Source organism: Capsicum annuum, chromosome 9 (genome assembly GCF_002878395.1).
Source record: "Capsicum annuum cultivar UCD-10X-F1 chromosome 9, UCD10Xv1.1, whole genome shotgun sequence".
In the NCBI taxonomy this organism is placed as follows: domain Eukaryota; kingdom Viridiplantae; phylum Streptophyta; class Magnoliopsida; order Solanales; family Solanaceae; genus Capsicum; species Capsicum annuum.
This window is the reverse complement of record NC_061119.1, coordinates 142,570,016-142,592,275: the sequence shown is the minus strand read 5'-3', so window position 1 is coordinate 142,592,275 and position 22,260 is coordinate 142,570,016.

Below are 22,260 nucleotides of genomic sequence, written 5' to 3'. Positions count from 1 at the left end.
TGTACATAGGATAACTAAGAAGGAACAAACTCTGTCTCTAAATACAAGTAAATATATAGTCTAGATAAGAAAAGGTAGTAGTCAGATCTGGATGCATAGATCAGCTCCTACCTCGAATAGCACCAAATATTGTCTGAATCAATTGTCACGAGGCACACTCAAACTTGGATTTGCACCAAAAGGACGCAGTAGGAGTGAGTATGGTCCACTTAAACTCGGTAGGTACCATAGGACAACTGAGTAAAGTAGAAACAGAAACTATGGGCACATCACCTGCACTCAGAAAATATCTCAAATGGTTGCCCACACTATCTCCACTAACAGTTGTAATATACACACATATAACAAATACAGGTAGAGAAAAAAAGAATAAATATACACGTGCATCAAATACAAATATAAGAAGATAGAATGAATGGATAAATACCAAGTCAAAGATAGAAATACTATCACAACATAAGCACAATATATAAAGTACAATGAAATGATGATGATATGATGTGATGCACGAGGTCGTCACACAACCTAGGTATACACTTACGGAGCTAAAGATTTCCGACGTAGGACCCATAGCGGATTCGTCAACCTGTATACAATCAATATCTAATACTAATATCTATATCTCCTCTCCGGCACATCCCTTGAAGAAGGTTTTTGAAGATATCATATTTCCTGTTAGTAAAGGCCACTGTTTCTAGTATTTCCACTATGGTATCAATGTTTCATGTATGTATGCATAAGACACAAATCGACACAACATACAACTATAGTAGGTGCATATAGTATAAGATGTAATGAGAATGATAATGTGATGTACGTGGTTGTCATACAACCTCCGTATAAACCTACAGAGCTAAAGCTTCTTGACGTAGGACCCATGGGGGATTTGTCAACCCGTATATTACCAATATCTAATACAAACATCCGTATCTCCTCTCCAGCATATAATTGGTAGAGTATTTTAAAGATGTCACATTTTCTGTCAAAATAAATAGTGTTTTCAGTATTTTCGATATCTCCACAGTGGTACCAATATTTCATGAATGAATATGATATGAGGATGTAATGTTCACGACCAACCAAAATGAGAATATCCAATATCCAACCAATATGCCAATCATGTGCGCCTAAAATCCACTTAAATCAACCAACCATCCATGATCTAATATAATTAAGAAACCATCAAGTAAAATATGCAAGAAATGTTATTTACATAATATAAATCTCAAAATCTAGGCTTTTCCACCAACAAGAGTGCAACCAAAAATATATATATCCTAACCAGGCTAACAATATCATATAAGACCCCACGTGATCACACATAGCATATAATATTTCAAAAACTATTGAATATTATTCACATAGGCCCCCACACGGGCATATAAATCACCTAACACATTTTTCCATGATACAACTCCATACCCATAGCATGCTTATACATTATTATTACCTACTCAGCCCAGTTTGAAGAAAGTTAAGCCATAACCTACCTCAAATGACAAAAACTGGTTCAAAAAAGCCTTCAATACGGATCTTTCCCCAAAAGAACAGACTTAAAATCAACTAAAATATACAAATACAAATCTACGCATTAAAACAAGCCAACGATACTCATACTGCTAATTTTTAAGTCGGGGTCAAAACGAACCCCCAAATGGATTTTTGAAAAAACAAAGTAGAATTATAAATTTATTTTATAGAAATGTTCCCCATATTTATAGAGTCTAATTTTGAATACCTATGCCAAAATGATTTTAAAACGATGTTCAAATCAAAGAAAAAACATTTTCAAGCTTTACCGACAAAACTTCCCAAAACTCATTTTAATAATCAAGAATTTGAAACTGCTTTGAAGATGAAATTGAGACAAAGATGATAATTATAATATTAGAAACTTATCCATGGAAGAAATCTCAAAAACCCCTTTAGAACCGTCCAAATCGAAGTTTCTCAGCCCCAAAATGGTAGAAATAGGGTTTTAATTCTCAATTTGGGTGAAAATCAAGAAAAATAAAATATAAGTTCTTGGTAAATGGGGGAAATAGAGTTCTAAATTTATATACAATGATTCCATAAGAAAAACACATCAAAAATCGTCAAGATCGGAGCTTCATAGCTCCCAAAATGTCAAAAATATGAATTTGGGATCTTATATTCAGTGATGGTCACGTACGCGACACTTTGATTGCTTACGTGACCTGTTCAAAGGGACAAAGTGTTTCTTAAATGACCAAAAGTTCACATACGCAATCATACCAGCACCAACAATTTTGAAAACTTATTTTTGACATCAGAAACTCATTCGAAACCCAATAGACATGATCCAATAATGAATTTTGATTGTAAAACACGTTCCAGATCCAACAAAAAAATCAAATTAACCAAAAAAGGTCATTATAAAAAAATTAACCCTGGGACCCTATTTACCTTATTTTCAAATCAAAGAGCGAAATGGGATCTAATAGCCACGAAATCAAACTAACCCTGCTACTAATCAAACTTTGATAATTTGGACTTAATGACAATATCAAATTTTTGAAAAAGCATAATTTTCACAAAGTTGACCCCAGAAATCCATTCTCACAATTTTTTGAACCGAGGATCGAAATATAATATAAAATCCATAAAACTATACCAATCTAAATTTGATGTTTCGGATCTATTGGAGTAGTTCATTTTGCTATCTGACACACAGATCAATAAATATTAATTGAAATCAACTATAGAGCCTTGATAACCAACAAAACCACAATTTTTCATATACATACAAAATGCATTGGGAATCTTGTTAGTCATTCCCACCCTAAAAAATACCACAAAGAAACCACAGCGAGGGGTAAAATGGTCAAATACACAGAAATAACTGATAAAAATCAAGACGTTACATGTCCCATTTTAACTAGGAGAGACAGGTGCCATCTCTATCTCCTCTTCACCTTATTAGTAGTAGAACTTCTTAATCGATTGGTTTCCTTATATTCAATATGTTTCATTTTATGTTACATCATTTATTTTGTATCTTGATATTTTGCTACCATAATTTTCATGTTATCTTGCTCGAGTAACTTCTCTTTTGAGCCAAGTATCCACTATAAACAACCTCTCCTTCCCTTTTGGAGGGAAGGTCTATCTAGAAACAACCTTTCTATCTTGCAAAAGGTAGGGGTAATGTCTCTGGGTGCATCTTACCTTCCCAGACCTCAATTGCGGGATTTTACGGGGTATGTTGTTGTGGTTGGATTCTAAATTTTTGGGTAGTGATATCAATTGTTTGTAATTGTGCTCAGAATTTAATTTCTCTACTTATTTGATGGATTCCGTAACATAACTACAAGGTTTGAACTAAAGCCACTGGTTTGAACCCGTAGCTAACTTTCTCGCTCCACCCCTGACTTCAATCCAAAACAAGTTGGGCTTTTTTATTTTAGTTCATTTAATCTCAGCCTCATAATAAATTTGAACTTTGTTGATTAATGGGAAAGGGTGATTTTCCAGGCTTTCCTTTTTCGAATTTTCATGCAACAAACAATGGTAATCAAGCTAGGGACTTTGGGTTGTAGGTGATAAAAGAGTTTTAAAATAAAGTGTAGGTGACAAAAGTCTTAATAATTGAGTGGAGGTGACAATTACTTTATTAAGGAATAAGAAAGTTGGGAAAATTTCAAAATAACCCAGAAGATTTTAAATTTACCCTTTGATCCAAGTGTTTACCTAATATAATGAAAAATTAAGGGGGAATGTCGTATTTCTATCTCTTCTCATTCGTTGTTGTTTTCTCTCTCTTAGCTATTTTTCTTATTCATTGTTACTACTGCTTTATTCATCATCTTCTACTTCATTATCATCATCTTCTACTTTATTATCATCTTCATCTTCTTCTTGTTGACCATTGTTGTTGTTGTTACCGCTACTACTGCTATCTGACCAATTTTTTAGGTTAAATTTTATTCCATACATCACTTTCCACTTTGGCATTACTTCACAGAAAACTTTGAAAAGTCAGATTATAATTTTTATTTGAATTTGTCATCTGGGTAACTATTATTATGCTATTTTTTCAACAATAGACAGCACGCAAACATGAATGCAATATAAGAGATAACTATTTAAATAGATCAATCATCTGTTGCGACAGATGGGCCTTTTGTTGTAATGAAAGAGCTATGTTGGATTCATGTTTGTGGTTGAATCGAATAGATAGGCCATCTGTTGCAACAAACTAGTTATCTGTTGCAATAGGGGTAAATACCTGTTGCAACAAACTAGTTATCTATTACAACAGGGGTAAATATTTGTTGCAATAGATTAGTTATTTGTTGCAACAGAACCTGAGCTTGATTCCGACAAACTAGTTATCTATTGCAACAGGGTAAATATCTATTGCAACAAAAAAGATATATTGGATTCATGTTTATGGTTGAATCAAATAGATGGGTCATCTGTTGCAACAGACTAGTTATCTATTGTAGCAGGGGTAAATATCTGTTTCAACATATTAGTCATATGTTGTAACAGAACCTGATTGATTTCGACAAACTAGTTATCTATTGTAATAGGGTAAATATCTGTTGCAACAAAACCTGTACTCGTTCCAACAGGCTCATAGTTTGTTACAATAGATATTTCACCTGTTACAACAGATGACTCATATGTTAAAATCAGCTTCAGAAGTGTAACATATATTCCAATAGGTTAGTAATATGTTGCGATAGATCAATTTTTGCAACAGATTACACATCTGTTGGGATTCATGTTACGACACTATGAAATCATTATTAACTTTTTTTTTAACAAATGAATTTATTTAGGTACCACTAATGGAGGAATCAATAAAGATAGGGGTGCATTGTCATGGTCAATGGATCGAGAAGAGCAATCAATAAATATGGCATTAGGAGAAGGGTAAAATGCTAGAGATGATAGCTATGACAGCCCAAAGTGATGTATGATATGATGACTTTGTAAACTTAATCATCAGCTATTGTGGATTGAATTGTCAATCAGAAGAACTCGTCATAAGCTATATGCACAGCTTCTTTGAAAATCAGAGGGTACTTCCTTTCAAGATAATCAATTAGGTTTGTTTGCGTGCTTATCTTAGTGATTCATCCAGGCCAGTGTTAAGGGTGTATGTGGTTGAAAAGATGAGAGAGAATGAGAACTAGAATGTAGAAGAAGAAGAACAAAAATACATCTTTGATTATAGGTTAGATGATCTAGACATGAATATTACAAATGATGATCAAACACCTACGCCCATTGATGCGACCAATACGATAGGTAGTTCTTCTCGATCAACATAGTCTGGAAATCTTTAAGCTGATGGGACCGGCTTTTTTATTGGGATGTCATTCAAGGAGAAGAATGAACTATCTACCACTTTGTATATTTTTTTCTTGAAAAAAGATTTCAAAATAAAGAAGGTGATTAATTGAAGCAGTATTTTTTGCTGCAAATGTGCTAAACCGAAATGTAAGTGGTGGTTGAGAGTGGTGAAGTACGTAATTTCTAATGGATTAATCATTCATAAATATGAAAAGCATCACACATATGGTTCTAAGCATATCTCGGGCCAAAATCCTCACGTCATGGTAAAGGTCCTCGGTGAATATTTCAGGAGTAGTTTCCCTGATGGCAAAGGCCCTTCAACAAGAGTTATGTCCAATTAACTTCTTACGGAATTAGGTGTCCTAGTTAATTATTGGAATATATATACGGCTATGGGGATTTCTAAGGACTTGGTTTGGGGGACACAAGAGCATGGATATGTAGTCCTGGATGCCTACCATTACATGATTGAGTCCACAAATCTCAAAAGTAGACGACATTGAATATTGATGAAAACAAATGGTTCAAGTACTTTTTTGTATCCTATGGTTCTTGGATTCAAGGTTTTTGACATCTAAGAAAAGGCATAGACGTCGACAGTACCTTCTTGAGAAGCAGATATAATGGAGTTCTGCTAGCGGCGGTGGCGCAGGATGTGGAGAATCATATCTTTCCTGTCACTTTTTGTGTAGCGGACAAGGAATGTGATGCCTCTTATGGATTTTTTCCTGAATAACTGTTAAGTTGCGTCGAAGATACCAAAGAGTTGTATTTTTTTTCGGATAGGCATCCAAGTATTCCAAAGATGGGTTCAATTTTCTTCATTTCAGATTACTTTAGTTTTTGCATCAGGCATCTTAGAGACAACATTCGGACCAACTATCACAATGAAAGGGTCGTGACCCTTTTTTATAGAGAAGTTAAAGCATATAATAGAGAGGAGTTTTTAGACCATTTCAATCAAATAATATATGTGAATCCCAAGGTAGTAGAATTTCTCGTACGTGTCAGTTTTGAGAGATGGAGCTGGGCATTTTATCCAACAGATAGGTACATTCTTATGAATTTAATGTCTTGTTTGAGTTACAAGTTTAGTATGATTTTGTACTAAGTGATTCTTTTGTATCATACAATATTATGCATCAAACATATTTAAATTAGTGAATTCATTATTTGGCAATGAAAGAGAATTTCCCATCAAGGCTCTGTTTGAAAAATAGCCAAGAAGTATGACCAACTTTCTAACGAAAAGTGTGTGCAGTTCAAAGTCCCAAGAAGAACCCCATTTGTTCTAGAAATTGAAAAAATAATATCAACGAACATCAGTTTGGGGAATAAGTTATTATCTCATAAAATAGTAGATTACAAATTCAATATAACCAGTCATAGTGATGTTACCACGGTCGATCTTCAAATAAGATCTTGTACGTGCATAGTTTTTGACTTGAAAAAAATACCCTATCCACATGCTATGGCAGTGCTTCGAGCTTAATACGGTCCAAAATATGGAACTAAAGTTTACGATCACTCCTCTTAATATTATTCGGTGGAAAAATATGAAATGGCATATAGTGGGCATATTACTCTGGTGCCTCTCGAAGAATCTTGGGTTGTTCCTGCAGTGCTTTTGGGGAGATTAATACCTCCTCCATCTATTGATCCAAGCACTATAAATTTGGGAAAAAGCCATATAAGAGGAGGCGTGGAGTCAGAGAATCATTTTCATCAAGAAGAAACAAGTGCTTTGTAATCCACCATGATCGTTATAATTGCAAAAACTTGTGTTGTTGTTTGTTGTGGACTTTTATATATTTAACTCATTTTTGTGAACTATCATTTATTATATATAAAATATATTTTTTAATAACTTATGCATCAACAAAAAGAGGCAAAATATGAACTAAATAACAGAGTAGACCACAATTATTTTCAATAGATTACCCATCTGTGGCAACAAATGGACATTAACTGGAAGAACACAACACAGTTTCATCAAACTGGAATGTTTTCCTTCAACAGATGACAAATCTGTTACAATAGATAGATAATCTATTGATAGAAACCCAACCGATGACCAATCTGTTCCAACACATGGTCCATCTGTTGAAAGAACTCAAAATCCAAAATTTCTATTGCTACTGAATTCAAAATTGATCTTGACTCCAACCGTTGACATATTAACATGTATTTTTAAAAGAAATAGATAGAATGAAAATTGAATAAGAATTAAAAGGCCAAAGTCGACCAAAAATAAATTTTTCATCAAACGAAAAATAAAATACATAAGGTATAGATCCGATATAAAAAAATTAAAATGCATACGATAAAATGAAAAACACATTCTAATTATTATTATTATCATTATCATCATTAATGATAGTCGGCCAATCAACTTGCAGTAGCAGGGCTCTCATCAGCCTCTGCATCTCTCTGAACATCGTCGCTCTTATGGTGACCAACTCCCCCTGCGGGTCATTAACCTACCTCTGAAGTTCCCGCACTGTCTCACATAGAATAGCAATGTCCCAAACAAGATCAGACATATCTAGAACACGCATGAATTGACAAATGTAAAGAAAAGAGTCCAAAATCTAATACAACATATACTACCTACTGGTAAATTTACACGGGAAAAAACTTACCTCAACGAGAAAGGAATATAGTCATTAAAGAGAAGTGGTTAAAGATGTCACGTGAAAAGAAAAAAAATCAAGAAATAAATAAAGTTGAGTAGAATGAATATTAAGGAGGAACCTATTTATAGAGGATTGAATCTTGATGTGTCAGGCCAAAAGGCACGACTGTTCAACTCCATTGTATTAATTACATTCAAACTAGTGGCATTTTGTTTTCTATGAAAAGTCATGACTTTTTTTTTACATTAATACTTCTCACCTTTTCAAAATAGTTTGATACTTGATAACAGTCGGTATTTTTGAGCTATTGCAACAGATCATCAATCTATCGCAACAGATTTAGCATTTGCTGTAACAGATGGTCTGAATGTGCAACAAATGGTCTGTTAAAATAGATTTACCATTTGTTGCAATAGATGGTTTGTATGTGAACAGATGAGACATTTGTTGCAATATATATATATTATCTGTTATGACAGATAGACCCATCTGTTGGAGGAGATGTTTTGATTTATTCTAACAGCTGGTTCATCAGTTTAAATAGATGGAGAATTTGCTTTATCAGCTATTTTAAATGTGTTAGATAAAAAGTCATGGATCTTCACCTCTTTTTTAATAGTCATCACATGTGCTTAGATGAATAAACACTATCTGGTCTATCGTAATAGATTTACCATCTGTTGCAATATCTGTTGCAACATATGTATTATCTGTTGTGATTGATGGACCATATGTTGGAGATGTTTTAATTTCTTCTAACAGCTGATTCATCAGTTGCAATAGATGGAGAAGTTGATATGTCGGCTATTTTGAATGTGTTAAGATAAAAGGTCATGATTCTTTACACCTCTTTTTTAAATAGTCATCACATGCATGCAGATGAATAAACAACACTGTCTCACATGTATTGATGGGGTAGAAAGAATAAGATGTGTGCAATGGACCACTTTCATGCGTGGGAGTTATGTATTATTGATCAGGATACCGTGATAGACACACATAAAGTGCAATGATTATGTGAATGTAGTTTTTTACCGATTAGACACTAATCCTTCAAACAAGATCTTGCATTGTACAGTTTAGTTTGATAGGTGCAAACTAATAAGGTAGAAGGGTTCCAAGATAGTGGTGTTGATACCCTGTTACAATTTAATAATGCTTTATGCTCATGTTTTTGTGTCAAGTTTGGGGAAGGGTTCAAGTTTTAGGCGGTAATGTAAATATCCAATAGTGATTGGACCAACTTTAATGGCGCAATGGACTTCTTGAAAGGCTTCCGAAGACTTACACTATAGAAAACAACGATGGAACCAATAGAAATTCCCCTAGTCTAAATTTATATGGATGGATTGCTTAAGGAGACTTTTATACAGTAGAAGGTGCTTGGAAGAATACCTATGTGGGAAGGGGGAGGTGGAGAAGGCCATATATCATCTCAAACATTGTTTAAGAGGAAACACAGGGAAATAAGTAAGGTACTTCTAGAAAATCTAGCCAATGAAATTGACATTAGAAATGAATAAACTGGATGAGCTTCAAATGTGGAAGTGTATCCAAATATAAAAATTTGTTAGTCATTGAAGAAAAATAAGAATGGTCAACAGGACTGGAGTTGGACACTTTGCTCGAGAATGAAACTAGTGAGCGCGGCATCAATGAAGACTCTCATAAAATCCAGGACCAGAACTCTAAGGAAGAAGCTTCTCGAGCACAGGAAATTGGTATGATCGTCGGTCAGAATTGAAACCTGTACCAACAACTCCAGAATTAAAAATAAGTGAACTCAAGGAGTCAATTTCTGAAGTCTAACTTGTATGCCATGCCTTCTATTTGTGGCTATGATGAGATCAATGGCAGTAGAAACAAAAAATTCTGAAGTTGGGCACAAATCCCATGCCTTGTTGTTTCCACTGCCTTTGACCTGACCAGAGCCATAAATAGGAGGCATGGGATGCAAGTTTAACTTGAGAAATTACCACCTTGGATTGATCCTATATTTTTAATTAAGGAGTAGTTGGTTCAGGATTCAATTTTGATAAAAAATCTTACCACCTTCCGTGCTCGCGAAGCTGCTTCCTTAGAGTTCTGGTCCTGCATTTTGTGGGTTTTCATTGAGGTCACACTTGCTAGTTGTAGTCTCTATCAAAGTGACCAGCTCCAGTACTCTTGATCATTCTTCTTTTTCTTCAATGACTGATGGATTTTCATTTTTGGATACACTTTCACATTTGCATCTCATCCAATTTTTTCATTTTTCATGTAAATTTCATCAGCCAATTTTGCTACACTTTCTTCCTACCCTGTGTTTCCTCTTAAATAAGATCTGAAATGATATATAGCCTTATCAACCTCTCCCTTCCCACATAGGTATTCTCCCAAGCATCTTCTACTGTATAATAGTCTCCTCCAGCAACCCATCCATATAAATTTGGGACTAGGAGAATTTCTATTGGTTCCATCATTATTTGTTGCAGTGAAAGGCTTCGGAGGCCTTTCAAGAAGTTCATTAAGCCATTAAAACCGGTCCAATCACTATTGGATATTTACACTGCCGCCAAAAACTTGAAACCTTCCTCAAACTTGACACAAAAACATGAACATAAATAGTCATTAAATTGTTACAAGGTATCGACACCACCTTCTTGGTCCCTCATCCTTACCAGTTTGAACCTAATAATCTTAAATATAAAATGTCATATCTTGCTTGAAGGATTAACGCCTAATGGGTAAAGAACAAACATTCTCAAAATCATTATACTGGATGTGTGTTTTCATGATAGGTTGATCAGTAATACATACCTCCTACATATAAAATTGTTCCACCTACAAACATCTTATTCCTCCGAACCCATCTTTACTCTAGCCTTTAATATTGGTTGGGCAAAAGTGGATCCAGTTTTAGTTCCTTTTATCTGCAAACAAGAGAAATATATTTGATATATCAAACAAAAGTAGAACAAAAAGAACATTACAGAAGGGTAACATAAAATTAAGTGAATCAACAGATGACTAATATGATGCAACAGATTACCCATCTATTCAATCGATGAGGCATATGTTGAAACAGATAGATGACATCTTACAACAGATATTTCATCTCTTGGAATAAATCAAACCATCCTTGCTACTAGTTTGATTTCTTCACAGTTGCTCCGTCTGTACAAAAGGGTTACACAAAATTGAGTGAATCAATAGATGACCAATATGATACAATAGATTACCCATCTATTCAACTGATGAGGCATCTATTGCAACAGATGGATTATGTATTATAACAGATGGGTCATCTATTGAAATAAATCAAACCAGCCTTTCTACTGGTTTGATTTCTTTAAACAGTTGCTTCGTCTGTTCCAACAGCTGATTCATCAGTTACAACAATTGAGGAAACTATTTCAACACCACCAATAACAACATCAACAACAAATAAACAATACCATATGTTACAATACCATCAACAACACAAACACCACATGTTCCAATACGAACCCCCCCCCCAACAACAACAACACCATCAAAGGAACAAACAAAAGATATAAAAAAAAATCTATACTGACAACAAGGCTTTTTAAGTTCTCCTAACAGATGGCTTTTTTTGCATATTTTAATAAAAATAATAGTTCGTTTATTCAAGACTTAAAAGTCACCTTTCCTTTAATTTTCTTAATAAATAGGAAACTGGTAATGGATAAATCATTAATAGCAACAGATATTAATATCTAATTTAAATGACATACAAAGAAGAAGACAAAATGAAAAAAACAATAGTAAACCATACCTGCAATGTCCAAAAAGCAAAGGGATTAGAATATCTAGTTCAGTCAAGAAAGATATTAATCGATTGAGATCTGAAAGGATCCTCATCCAAAAGAAGAGAGATAGATGAGTTGATTCTTACTTTAGGTATGGACTTTAAATATTCGTTAATAATATTGAAGGTCACGAGGATATGGTGACATTGAAAAGACCAGATAAGACTGCTCACTCAGGAGATTTTTAAGTTATCCAAGTAATATTTTTGCTGCCTTATATTTTATCTTATTTATCTCGGACTGGAAATACCTAAATTACTTTTAAAAAAGGATCTTAAAGCATCTAAGTGCAACAATGAAATTTTTTTTTTGAAAATTTTCAAAGCTCGGTCATCTATCACAAAAGATGGATGTGCCTGTTTGATAATTTACAATAAATGAGTAATATGTTGCAAAGGATTACTTAATCTATTTGATTAAATCCAATAAAAAAGACATTTTTTGCAATATATTGAACAATCATTTTTATACAATTTCAATTGAGTTCATATATTCAACTAATACCTTAATTGAATAATCTAGGACTAGGGGTGAGTTCTCATAGGGTCAACTATAACTACAATTAAGTCTTTTGGCAATTGCATGATGAGATGATATTGCATTCTTCCCAACCAGAGTCATCGATTGACCACTCTGAGCTGAACTGATTCTTATTACCTCATATGTTCAACTATTACCTTAATTGATTAATCTAGGACTAGAGGTGAGTTCTCATAGGGTCAACTATAACAAATAACAATGCCTGTTTGATAAATAATATATGTGTAATCTGTTGCGACATATGACTTAATCTATTTATGAATTAACAACATATGGGTAATCTTTCGCAATAGATGACTTAATCTATTTGATAATTTACAATAGATGTATAATCTGTTGCAACAAATGACTTAATCTATTTGATAACTTACAACAGATGGTTAATCTGTTACAATAGGTTGAACATTTATTTTTATACAATTTCAATTGATTTCATATGTTAGACTAATACCTTAATTGATTAATCGAGGACTAGGGGTGAGTTCTTATAGGGTCAACTATAACTTCAATTGAGCTTTTTGGCAATTTCATGATGAGACGATATTGCGTTCCTACCAGAGTCGTCGATCAATCACTCTAAACTGAACCGATTATTATTACCTCATATGTTCAACTAGTACCTTAATTCATTAATCTAGGACTTGGGGTAAGTTCGAAGAGGGTCAACTATAATAGATGACAGGGCCTATTTGTTAATTTACAACAGATAGGTAAACTGTCACAACAACAGACTTAATCTGTTTGATAATTTACAACAGATGAGTAATATGTTACAACAAATGACTTAATATGTTTGATAATTTACAATAGATGATTGATTTGTTGCACTAAGTTGAACATTTATTTTTATAAAATTTTAATTAATTTCATATATTAGACTAATACCTTCATTGATTAACTTATGACTAGGGGTAAGTTCTCATAAGGTCAACTACAACTTCACTTGAGTCTTTTGGAAATTACATGATGAGATAGTATTGTGTTCGTCCCAACCAGAGTCATCGATCGATCACTTTGAGCTGAAACAATTCTTATTACCTTATATGTTAGACTAATACCTTAATTGATTAATCAAGGGCTAGGGATGATTTCTCATAGAGTCAACTACAACTTTAATTGAGTCTTTTGGCAATTGCATAACGAGACGGTATTGGGTTCCTCCCGACCAGAGTCGACGATCGATCACTCTGAGCTGAGATGATTCGTATTACCTTATATATTCAACTAATACCTTAATTGATTAATCTAGGACTAGGGGTAAGTTCTCATAGAGTCAACTACAATATATGGCAGCACCTATTTGTTAATTTACAATAGATGCGTAACCTGTTGCAACAAATGACCTAATCTGATTGATAATTTACAACAGATGCGTAATATGATGCAACAGGTTGAACATTTATTTTTATAAAATTTTAATGGAGTTTATATGTTCAACTAATACCTAAATTGATTAATCTAGGACCAGGGGTGGGTGAGTTCATAGGGTTAACTACAACTTCAATTGAGTCTTTTGGCAATTGCATGATTAGAGGGTAAAAAATTATGCATATCTTTTATATTTTTAAAAAATAATTAAGAACAATTTGGACGAAATTAACATTTTCAAAACTTTTCCAAAATATAAATCAACCCATACAAATTATTCATTTGCGAGAAAAATGTTTCATCATTTCAAAATCTTGAGTTCTCGCTCTTTACTCTTTCTTAACAATACAGTATAGACAACAACTACTCAACAAATTGGTTAACCCTTCATAACCGATTGATTTTCTTCTTATTTTTTACCACATAGGTGTTATCTTTACTTTATTCTTGCTTGCATCAGTCATTTTCTCTGTCTTCATAGGTAACAGAGTTCCACAAGAGTTCTATATTTGTTATTTAAAAAAAAAAGTGATTTTAAGTTAACAATGAAAAATAAAACTTTTAGTTTTATTATCTTCGAGAATGGATTTACAATTTTGAGTTTTGATGGTAAAATCGTAGGAAGAACTCGATAAAACCCTAGTTTTTATCACAGTGTTTCCTTGACTGTCGTGGTATTTTTGGATGGTTTTTGTGGTGATAGTGGTGGTGGTCGTCGTCGTGATGGCACTGGTAGTGTCTGTTGGTGGCATTGGTTGGTGGTGTTTGTGGTGGTTATCGATGGTGCCAGTATTCGTGGTATTTGTGGCATTGGTTGGTGGTGTTTGTGGTAGTGGTTGTTGGCATGTCGGTATTGGTAGTGTTTGTAATGTATTTTTTTAAAATTTATGCATACATCAATTGTAATGTAATTTTTGTTTTTCTATTATTTGTAGGTAAAAAATGTCTACCAAAAAAAAAGAAAGTAAAAGTGGATCAACGTCTGACCACCCAACAAAAAGAGCTACAGTATAGAGGGATTTGGAGGAGCCTCCTAAACAATTCCAGCCAGGGAAAAGTGAAGTTGAGGAGAGATATGAAAACAACATTGAGGGAGGTGGACAAGGGTCTGTAGATGGTGATAATGAAAATAAAAGTGAGGAAGAGGAGGAATTAGTGAGTGAGAAAGATAAAGAGGATGATCATCAATATGATGATAATGGATCACCACTAGGGCGTGAATTAATATCGACATCCCAGCATAATCCTGTCAAAACTTTTAGTATTGACAGGTTTCATGTTGTGATACCAATAGATAACCCAAATGCAGAACTAACTGGTGAGCTTGTACTTAAATGTCAGATTGGGAAAAATTTAATTATTTTAGGAATATTGTGAAGAACAAAAACATAGACAGACTTTTTAAGAAGAGCTTCTTTGGACACTTTATTGAGCTACCTGAGGACCCCCTGCCCGTTTTCATATGAGGATGGTATATGGTCTTCCCAAGCACAGGATCAAGTACATGGGAGATGATAAAGATCCGAAGAAAGGGGGAAAATATGGATGAAATCTAGATCAACTACTGTGGTATGTCGGTTTGTTTTGGCTTGCAAGAGTTTGCCATAGTGACAGGCTTGAGATGCCATCGTCCAGAAGAACCACCTATCTCCAAGGGAACACCCCGCAAAAGATTCAAGGCAAGAAAATGCAAGGAAAAAAATAGATGAATTTTTTGACATTGCTTGACGTGGATACAAAGGATCGGATTTGTTGACAGATCACATGGATAAGACCATACCAAAGCAGTACAAGGAACAATTGTGCTTAGTTTGGTTTGCTCATTTGGTTATATTGTCAAGAGACGTCAACAAGGTCATAGAAGATGATTTGTTGGAGCATACTGAGGATTTTGATAAATTCAACAATTATCCCTGGGGATATGACAACTTCTACTTTACTGTCCAATATTTAATAACAAATCTATCCTCAAGGACAACCACATTATTTGGCTTTCCTTAGGCTTTCATGGTAAAATTAATCACTGTTTTTATTTTACTCATCCATTAATTTATATTGAATATATTTATTATGACTTTTTTTGCTTGCTTCCTGTTTACATTATTTAGGCTTGGGCATTTAAAGCCATTCCTCCCCTCTGAAAGCATGTAATGAATTACCCGGATGAGTTTTCTCATCCAAGGATGTTTAGGTGGTTGGCTATAAAGAATACCCCAAAAATTAAGGAGGCTAATCTCTTTAACCCTCCGGATGATACAGTATGTCCTCTTTAAGTAAAATAATTTTACTCAATCAAAAGATATTGAACAGGTGTTATATCTGGTACAACAGGTGTTATATCTGACGCACCAAATGGGACATTTGTTGTGACAGATTACCCATCCTGTGCCAACCAGGGCAATAGATGGATAATCTATTATGACAGATGATTGATATCTTGTATCAAATTACCCATCTATTTCTTTGGTTCTTTGAACTCGACTTCTAACAGATTAACCATCTACTGCAAATTATGCAACAGATAGTAATCTGATTAACATATTATTAATCTATTGTGACATATAGATCATCTGTTGCATAATATGTAACCCAACAGATTACCTGTCTTGTGCAACTGGTGCAACAGATTGGTAATCTGTTGTGACAGATGATTGATAGTTTGCTTTAAATTATCCATGTGTTGCTCTAGTTCTCTGAACCGACTCAAATAGACTTTAATCATATACACCAAACTATGCAATAGATACGTAATCTGATGCAATATATTGTTAATTTATTGCATAAGTTGACTGCATTAACATGTAACCCAACTGTGAAAATTATTATATTATATGATTTAAATGTATCTATCTTTTTTATACGTTGTTCATCCATGGATCATGCATACTGAGTAGGATTCGGTGATGACTTCTTATATTACTATAGGTCGTGTTGATACTATAGCAGACCCAATGGTGGAGTTAATAAAGAAGGAATTGGATGGAGCAACAGCCATAAGAAGAGCAGTTAGGCAAGGTCAGCCTAATGTTGAGGCTCTTCATGACCACCCTACTGAGGCAGATCCGGATGCTTCTTCTGGTAGAGTTGATGTTGGTGACGGGCATGTTGATGTTGCTACCACTCATGATGATGAGTATGTTGATGCTCAAGAAAAATTAAATATGTTTGAAAACCTCTTTTTTTACCCTTACATAAGACCCTCTCACCCCTCTTCACCCTCGTGTTCTTATTGCAAATGCGAAGAGTGCAAGGACAGCCAGGATAAACTCTTTGACAAAGTAAAGGTTATCTTTAAAGCTGTCGATGAATTAAAATCCAAGAGGGGTGTTATACCATCCAAGAAGGTGAGAGAGTCATACACTCCTACAGTATTGGTTAGGAGGAAGGAAAGAGTAATTAGCGATGTTCTTCAGAAATCAAAAATATTGCAACTCCTCCCTCTCCAAAAGTTGTTGAAGTTTAGGAGCCATTCAAGAAGGTGGAAATATATGCAGAAATTGGTCCCAAAGAGAAAAGGGATCTGCGACAGGATAAGAAAGCCAAGCGAGGTGCACCAGATTACCCCAGGCTTCCCTTTTTTCCCCAAAACTTCCAGACTATGATAGATATGCATATCAAGTATGAGGACAAGGCAAGTTTACTTTTTTCTAACCCATCCTTATAATATACTCTATAAAGAATAAGCTACGCAATAGATGTGAAATCTATTACAACAACTGGATATTCTGGTGCAACTTATTATCCATCTGTTGCATAAGTTGCGTTGGATTATTGATTTAGAGAATCCTATGCAACAGATGGACCATCCGTTGCATCTTTACAATTACTAACCTATTTAAAAATTGAATTCTTATATCACAGCATATTGACAAAATTCTCTGCCTCATAAGGAAAAGGCAATTAACGTACCGGGAAGCTTATGACACTGCTGATAGGATAATGGATCGCAACTTCTGCAAGAAGCTCAAGGATAAGTACGATCAACTCAATAATGATGTGTCATCCTATCACACAGGATTTGATTTATTAGTTTCTAAGTTGGACTGGGATGAATAAGAAATGATAAAATATTTTATAGGGGAGAGGCCAAATCCACATGGCAAGAGCTGGACCAAGGTAAAGAGGATTCTTCCAGTTATGAGCATGGATGGCATACATTATTGGGATGTTGAGATACTACTAAAGGAGATAAAGATCAATGTTTATGACTGTAATGAACCTACCATCGATGAGGTTAATCTCTTTTTCCACGTACAGCCACTGATGGAGTTATTCCTCATCTTATTGACGGAGAGTAAACTGATGAATCATTTGCCAAAGAAAGTGTTGATGAAGAAATCATGGAATTTTGAAGGTTGAAACAAGGGAATGAACCTTCCAAAAAATGATACCGGTTTTACGTGTGGTTCACACACTCTTGCACACATCGAATATTCACTGATCGGCATAAAAATGATCGAGCCAACGACCTTTCTATGCGACAACGCTGTGGAAAACCTGCAAGAGCTCTGGACTTATGGGGAAATAACTGGATGCTTGGAACCTGTGTAAATAGAAGAGCCTGTAAAATAATAATTTTATTTCAAGTCACACTTCACTTTACTTTAAATTACACGTACATGTAGTAGAAATAATTTTTTCTAATGAAAGTTGAGTTTATTATAATGCAATAAATTGTCAATATGTTATAAAATCTATTTTATCTGTTCTGGAAGATAATTTAATTGTTGCAATAAGTTGGTCATTTGTTGCATTATGCCGATGTTATTCTATCTAATTTAAGTCTAATCTGTTGCAACAGTGGGAAGACCTGTTTAATAATGTCCAATAGATGACCTAAATTTTACAACATATGCCTAAATTTGTTTGATATTTTCTAACAATTATTCTTGAATATTCATGTGATCGACAACACTAAACCTGTATCAAATACACCACCATGAAAATTTCATCAATTAGGCTTGAATATCCATGTGTCCAACAACACCAAACCAGTAGCAATAACGGCAGCAACATAGCATCTTCTTGCTCGATTTTGTTTCTCTTCAGAAGCCTTGACTTTGTTCAACAAATCCCAAACTTGTAGTAGCATCCACCCAATTTCTATAAAAATAAGAACACAATTACAAAACAATTACAAGTCAATAATTAATCAACTAATTAAATAAAAAAACATATTACCTTTGAAATCATACAAGTAAAAAACCTACAACCTGGATTTTATTGAGTCCAAGAAGTCTTCAATAGAGCTTTATGACCGCACTTACAATATCAAAAATCTTTATCACAAAAAATAGTGGAAGATGCATTTGACATTGTCAAGCTCGATTGAAAAAAATAAAGAAAAGAAAGAACAAATGCAAATAATTTAAAAAATTTGGATAGATAAAAAAAGATGATGATGAAGAAGAAGATTTGGGAATTTAGGATTAAATTTTAGGAAGAAGATGAATCCTGAATATATAAGACAATGGGAAAAAATGACTGTTGGGGGCGAAATCAGATGCCAAGTTAGCAAAATTGGGGGTTCAACGAGCCTTGGCTGTGTGAATTACACGTAAGCAGACAACAGGGAAAAAGGTGCCAAACTTAACACATTTGAAGTCTATTTTATTTTACGTGTTTAAAATGAACACCGTCTACTTGATGCTTATTTTATTTTACGTGTTTTGAACTGAACACTGTCGATGGGTTCTGCCTTTTTTATTTCAATTCACTTTTACTTTTTTTACATGTTGTGGTAATTATTTATGTCCAATGAAAGTTAAATTTTTATAATGCAACAGATTCTCCCTCCGTTATAACAGATATTCTACCTGTTCTAACATATAATTTATCTATTGCAATAGGTTAGTTATTTGTTGCATTATGTCATGTTTCTATCTAAGTCAATCTATTGCAATAATGGGAAGACCTGTTTGATAAATTCCAACAGATTAACTAACTGTTGCAATATATGTCTAAATTTGTTTGATATTTTCCAACAGATGAGTCATTTGTTTCAACAAGTAGTTAATTTGTTGCAATATTTGAATCTAGTATTCCATTTCAATTAATAAGTTCAAATCTAAGGAAAAAATAAAATTCATAGACAAAACAAAATAAATTGAGGCCTTTAGAAATTAACTAAATAAATCAAAGAATAAATGAAATGTAAAAAAATATTATGGGTATAGATTTCAACAAATACATCAACAATTTAAGTATTTGTGCCAAGGATTCCTAAGGAGGGGTTAGGTTATTACTTTGAATGATGCAAGCTATAAAGATCTACTCAATATGGATAAGTTGTTCTTTATCCGGTGCTATGGAATTCGGCTTTGGTCGTCGTGGATCTTTATTGTCGCTTACGTATGATTTTTGCTCTTTCTGTTCTCTATATTTCCATAAAAAGAGTAGCATATTATCAATGTTGTTCAGCAGTAGCTTCTATATCCACCTGGAAAGCTAGAATTGGTCAATGCTAATCATGGAGATACAATAAAATAAAAAAGGATAACTCATCTGTTCTAGAAAATCAAATAGGTCATTCTCCTATTTTAAATTATCCCAAATAGATTATATTTGTTTTGCAATAATGAATCAACTGTTGGGATAAATTTCTACATGAGGAAGACCTGTATGATAATTTCCAATGGATGAACCATCTGTTGTAACATATGACTCATCCGTTGCAGTAGATAGGTCATTTGTTGGTACAAATAAAAGTGGTGCAAAGAGCTATTTGATTTGCTAAAATATACGAGACATATGTCGCAACAGATACTTTATCTGGTGAAATAAGTTAGTCAACTGTTGCAACATATATATGTATCTGTTTGATAATTTTTAGAAGATGTGTCATCTGTTGAAACAGATATATGTCTGTTTGTTAGTTGAAACAGACATATATATTCACCTTCTTCAGCTCATGCTACTTTTCTTTGGACATTGTACATTGCTCAGTGCATCACACGGACAGAGGAGTAGCAATTTTAATTTTTTGGATGCTTGATAATGCCTTGGAAATCACTTTCCTTCTCCTCTTAGCCTTAATCTCTAATGGAGTGAATGGATATAAAATCCTCTTTGATGGAATGACACCCCTCTTAGATGTCAATTCCTTTGCAGAAGTATTTAATGCATTAATAGCATTAATCACTACATCATGTTTCACCTTGCAGTCTTGACAGTTGCATACAGAACATTTACTGGGAGAGGCAAAATCTGTATAACCAGTATGATCATACTCATAATGGTTTATTTTAAATACTGTAAGAGCAGTATCATTAGCACCAACAGCAGTAGCACTACCACCATAATAGCTCCATCACCACTAAGGCCATCAACAATAACAAGTCCACCCTCCAAAATTATTTTTCTTGTAATGGTTGTTGCTCCAAATAATTTTATTTTTATTCTGTCAATGACCTTAGGGTCTGATAAAGTTTGTACAGACCGTAAAGTAAGAAAAAATGACATCTTCAACTCTCGATTGGTCGGAACTAGCGACGGATGCACAATCTAACATAAATTATTACATATATTAGAATGTTGATAAGATCATTCAAAAAAATCAATAATTAAAATAAAAAGTTGATTATAATTATACTTACTGCAACCTTCAAGGGGTTGAAGAGATCAAGAAATTTTATACATTTATCAGTTTTGACCGACAACCATTTCAAGATTCTTAGACAGGAAACTTCTTCCTGGTAGTTAGCTTGTTGTCTCAAATAAGGTATGGCTTCAAATGCCCAAGCCTATAGAATAACGTCAATAAATCAAAACCATTGTTGAGTAAAAAAATAAATGATATCATAAAAAATAAAAAAATATTTACTATGAAAGCCCATGGAAAGCCATATAAGATGACTGTCTTTGACACTAACGGAGTCAATAAATATTTGACAGTCATTTTGAAGCTTTCATAACCCCAAGGGTAGCTGTTAAACGTCACAGGATCCTTGGAAAGCTTTATTAAACCGACACTTATGTTGTTGATAACGTCTCTCGCCCAAAGAATATTATGTACAAACCAAACTAAGCTCAATGACTGCTTATGCTTCTTTGAAAGTCCATTACCTTTCAACACTTCTATCAAATTTTTATTTTTGAAGCTTGGACCAACAATGGACACCAGGTCATCACGATCACACGACTTGCCTTTGCCTTTTTTAGATGTGCGGGGTATTTTTTTATGGGTTAGAATAGGTATAACTTGAGAAGGTGGATAACATTTTAGTTCAGTAATTATGGCAAACTCCTTTCAACCAAAACAAACAGGCATGCCACAGTAATTTATCCATACCTCGTCCATCTTATCTTTATTTTCATACATAAACCTATGTTTGAGAAGTTCATATACCATTTTCATTTGGAAATGAGCATTGTTGTTCTCCGGCAAATCAAGATATTTCCTAAAGCAGCTGTCCCTGAAATAAACATCCAATTTTTTTCTCAAAGTATTTTTCTGAAAGCGTCGAAAGATTTTTCCATGGCTGACTTAACAACGAAATCACCCATTAAATTTGTGGTACCATCGCACTACATTCTTATAGGATAACAATCAATACTAAAGGTTTTGACCAACTTTA